This window comes from Triticum aestivum, chromosome 5B (assembly GCF_018294505.1).
Source record: "Triticum aestivum cultivar Chinese Spring chromosome 5B, IWGSC CS RefSeq v2.1, whole genome shotgun sequence".
Taxonomy (NCBI): Eukaryota; Viridiplantae; Streptophyta; class Magnoliopsida; order Poales; family Poaceae; genus Triticum; species Triticum aestivum.
In genome coordinates this window covers 701116635-701121775 of record NC_057807.1, presented here as the reverse complement: position 1 = coordinate 701121775, position 5141 = coordinate 701116635, and the positions used below count along the sequence as shown (strand labels likewise).

General features: G+C 45.5%; 1 pseudogene; it reads left to right on the top strand.

The window, feature by feature from the left end:
- Positions 1–2719: 2719 nt before the first annotated feature.
- On the top strand, positions 2720–4185 carry LOC123115330 (putative FBD-associated F-box protein At5g56440; annotated as a pseudogene).
- The last annotated feature ends 956 nt before the right edge of the window (positions 4186–5141 follow it).

Sequence of the window (5141 nt, the reverse complement as noted above, 5' to 3'; positions counted from 1 at the left end):
GGGTGCTGATTTTCTATGCATTTATACATATACCCGCCGTATCCCCGTAAGTCTATTTTCAGAAAATGCCGTTCTCCTGTATCGCCGTATCCGTATCCCCGTACCCATATCCCCGTACCATGTAACATAGGCAGAGGCAGTAACCGACATAGCGCTGTGTTCATCGCCATGGGATGGGATGGGAGTATCAGTGTTGGCCTTCTAAAAGGAGTATATGTAGATCTCCATGCCAACACAGAATCATCAGGGAATTAACAGGGACATGCCGATTGACCAATGCATTGATCATGCATGATGCAGGTCCGCGTCCGACACCAGTCCGCGTGCTTCTCGTGGGTACTGTGCACGCAACTGCTCACACTCCGGTGGTAGATGCCATGTGCGGCTGTGCTTGGTCCGCGGCAATGTAGCTAAGATATGTGTGCTGTGACTGACTTATGTTTTTTTGGCGAATGACTGAGAATTGAATTAAATCCGTAAGAGCATCTACACAACTGGGCTCCCCAAACCCTTCCTATATGCTCAGGCGGACAGCCCCGTCACTGACCACACATAAAAAAAAACATGACTCAGCCGGATGCCTCGTACCAGCCCCAAATGTCCGTACCGACCAACACCCCTCATATCCAGCCTAAATCTGTGGCGGATATGGGGAGGTCCGGGCGAGTTTGTCACGTCAGATTCGGCCCACACTTGCTCATGCCGACCCCCTTCATGAACAAAACCCTAGCCACTCCACTCTTCCCCCAAGCTCCCTTCCGGTGATTTCCGGCCTTCTCCGGCATGGCGAACGGCGGATCAGAGCCCTCGGTCGCAGCCCTATAATTTGCTTTGTAATTAGTTGCATTAGTGAGTAGCATCATGCATGCTTTTATTTTCAAAGTAAATTGAAATTAGGAGATTTTCAAAGCCTCAGAAAAAAAGAGCAAAGAACCCTGGAAATCTTATTCAATTGTTCCAAAATGTTCCTTACTTGCTTTGAGAAACTTGGCAAGAACTATAATTCAAACCAAAATTTAAGAACATTTTAAGGAATTATTTTGGGCATTTGAATTTAACTCATATTGTATTTGCAGTTGGATCTATATTCATATTAATCTGAATATAAGTTCAAAATCCCTGAAATACTTTATCTAAATTTGGAATTGTCCAATGAGCAACATAAAAAATATTTAGAGGAAATTGGCACTAGTTTTCAATTCAGTTTGGATTTACAACATTGGCAAAGATTTAAATAAAAACAACAAAACTGAACACAAAAGGAGGCAGAAGACTAACCTGGCAGCCCACCTGGCCTGGCACTGTTGGCCCAGCCCACCAGGGGCAAGGTTGTCTTCAACCTTGTGCCCACTGGCAACCAGTGCATGCGCCAGACTGCGCCACCTCCTACTTCGCCGTGTCGTGCTCCCTTTCAACCCAATCTCGCGCCAGGAGACATGGACGAAGCCTCGTACCGATCCCCTCCTCCTATGGTCTTTCTCCCCCCTCTCTCCCTCGCTTCTCTGCTCACTCGAGCGTAGCCATTCCCGTCTCAGCTCGCCTGCGTGCCCACCGTTGACGTAGCACCTTGCCACTGTGTCCTAGTGCTCTGCCCTGTCGCTTGCTTTTGCAACCCTAGCCTTCAATGTCAATGTTTTTGCAATTCACTCCTTTGGTTGCAAACTTATTACTATGCTCTGCTGTAGCACCGTTCTTTCTTTTAATACTCATCAAAGCTGCCACTTCTCTACCTTTTTTGACTGCCTTTTTTAATTTAATTTAATTTTGAGGCATTTTTATTTAGTTTAATAGAAACCAGCTTACGTTGTCAATCATACACAACCTGTTTTCATCACACTCGGCCTATTATCATCTAAAAAAAAGGATGTTGCTTCTGGATATTTTTTGACTGCTTTTCTCATTTTTATTTAATTATTTTGACACTTTCAGTTTAATTAATTTTTTGAGGTGATTTTAATTTAATTTAATATTTTTTGAGGGAACTAATTTAATTTAATAGAAACCATCTTACATTATCAACCATACATAGCCTGTTTAAATAACATTTTCATCACCCTCGGCCTGTTTTCCTTAATGGACCTGAACAACTGCTTAAGAAACAAAACTGGCCCAGTAACGGTGAGCTTTTACAAGGCCTATCCCGTCATATATGCCGGTGAGAGGCAGTGATTGAGAACCCGGTTCTCGCCGCCGCCTCCTCGGACGCCCGCGCCAGCACCGCCTCCTCGGTCGCCTTGATCGGGTCGTCGGACCATTGCTTGCAGGTCAGTACGCCTTCCTTAGCTAGCTTCTTCTCAGTCATAGTAATGGGAATTGGAGGGTAAACCCTAGCTAGCTAGCTAGCTACTCCCTCCGTTCTAAATTACTTGTCTTGGATTTGTCTAGATACAGAAGTATCTAGCACTAAAATGAGTCTAGATACATCTGTATCTAGACAAATCCAAGACAAGTAATTCGGAACGGAGGGAGTACTTAAAAGGGCATCAGATCGAACTAACAACTAACTGATTCCATCGGATCATGCCAAGATATGGTGTTAATTGTGCATGATTCCCATCAAGATGCTTCTTTGTGCATGATTCCCATCGGCCAATCGGTTGCTAGATTGAAATCTTGTCTTGTACCCAGAAATGGCTCGATTCATATGTGATTTCTGCATTGATATCTTGAAGTATTGACGGAGGCACCTCCCTGGGTTCATGCAGCTAAACCTGTTTGACGAAATGTCGGCACCAGCATCTACTCCCTGTGGTTCCAAGAGCGCGCGAGGCACCTACAGTGGCGTCGACAGGCTCAGCAGCCTTCCCAGTGAACTGCTCCACCGCGTCATGTCCTTCCTGCCCATGCCGGAGGCCGTGCGCACAAGTCTGCTCTCGCCGAGCTGGCGCTATCTCTGGGCATCTACGCCATACATCCGCATCGACCACCACGACTTCATGGATGACAACGAAAAGATGGAGAAGTTTGGGGACCGCCTGCTGCTCTTGCGCGACACCACTGCTTCCTTGGATGAAGCCCGGATCATTGACCACACGGTTGCTAGTACCACATGTACTGTGTGGATTCGTCATGTCATCATGCACAAAGTTCGTCACCTCCATGTTTCCGGATTGGGCCATCTGGATAGCTCAGCCATGCCTCCTTCTAACCACCTCAGAACAATCAGGCTCCAATCTGGGAAATGGGCTCTTTAGGCCGCTCAACTACGACTGCCGAGTGCTTCAACTTCTATGGCTGGAGGATTGCGTTTTGGTTGACCTGAAGGAGATCTCATCCAGGTCACTCAAGGTTCTGCATATCATTAACTGCCTTATCACCGGGAGTCTCCTGATTTGTGCTAGCAATCTTACCCATCTCTCTATCCTAGACATGCATAGTCATTCCGGAGCTATATTAGTTAGGGATCTGTCTTCTCTAGTAACAGCCTTTGTTAGTGTAAGGACAATAGAGGGCCATGCTCTACTTGATGGCCTCTCACATGCCACAACCTTGGAGTTGCATGCACCATTACCTGAGGTACGAACTAGTTCTTTTTTCTTTTCACATTCATACACGTTTACATGAATATAATTAGTTAGATTTTCTTATGTAGTTGCTTCTCGGGGTTTAAATCTTAACCTTTTCAGCTTACTTGTTTCCCCTCCAACGAGCTGGTATTACTTTAATAAACTAGCATAGAAAAACCATGAAATGATCAAACTATTCTACTCATTTTGATTTCATCTGGGATGAATATGAAGCTTCTGTTGCAGAGAGGTTTGTGGATATGCCCAATGTTCAGCAACCTGACAAGCCTAGTGCTGGGCCATTGCTGCATGGCTGCTGATTTCGACGCGCTGCTTCGCATTCTCCAGCGCTCGCCCAAGCTGAAGGAGTTGATTTTTAAGCTTGAAAGGGTACTCACTCGAAACCTTCTCTAAATACGAGTTGATCTGCAATAATAGTGGAACCCCTTACTGATCCTTCCACCTTAATGTTGACACTCTACAGGTGCAATGTATAAGGTGCATGCATTCTGAATCTACTTTGCCACCATCAGGAGCAGCGTTGAGCTTGGGCCCCCACCCTTGCATCGAGAGGATCAAGATCTGCTGCTCGAAAGAAGATCCAAATGTCGGCGCGCTGGTGGAGGCATTGCAACCGATTGTCGGTGATGTGAAAATCAGCATCAAGCATCTCTATTAATGAAGACATTGTTTCGTTTTAGGCACCTGCCATCTTAGACCAGTGCTAAGTTAATGCGCTAAGATGAAGTGTTCCTGAGGTAAATGTTCAGTAAACCAGAATAGCCAGTCGACTCTGGCCGGCGGCCGCGGAGGAGGCTGGGTCAAGCTCCCTGCTCCTGTATCTCTCGGAATGGAGTGGGTAATTAATCTGTAATTTAGCTCCCGAGCCCTCACAAATACACTATGTGTTGAACTGGGCTTAAATTCATGCGTAGTTTACCTCTTGAATGTCAATATCTTAGGCCTGAAAAAGTTACATGTTTCCATTTGCCAAGTCTAGCATGATTGCCCCCAGAGATTCAGAACAAGCCGGGCTAATGGATATGTTCCTATGTATGACCCTGATGCTACACAAGACATATTTCTTTCACACTGTAATATCATGCGTGTAATCGGAGGACAATGGCTAATCCAGTTCAGAATGCAATCATCAGATTTAACAACAGGGTGCCACCGTTTTTATTTGTGGAACAAAACAATGTGCAGGTGCCCAACATCATAGTTACTCTTGTATCATACGTACAGTACAATGCAGTCAGAGTAAATCAACGTCATCCTGGAGATTTTTGTGCTGCAGACTGACAACATGTTTTCTCCCACGCGTTATCACACAGTGTTGGGTTGGTATTTCTCTGAATGAAGTATCAGCAGACCAAGTTGAAGGCATCCTCTGCTTATGAAAACACGAGAGGATGCGGCCTGCTTCGAGTTCGAGGCGGCAGGGTCAACAAATGCATACCGATAGACAAGGGCTAGAACACATTGTTCACCAAGAGAGCACATTGCTTTCTCTGGTGTTTCCTACAGTTCAGCACTATTAATTGTTTGCTTCTGCAGAACATACAACAGTGCAAGCGTTAACACTCAGTTTCTTCGAGCACTGACGTCAAACATTTGAGATCTCGAGTATAAAGA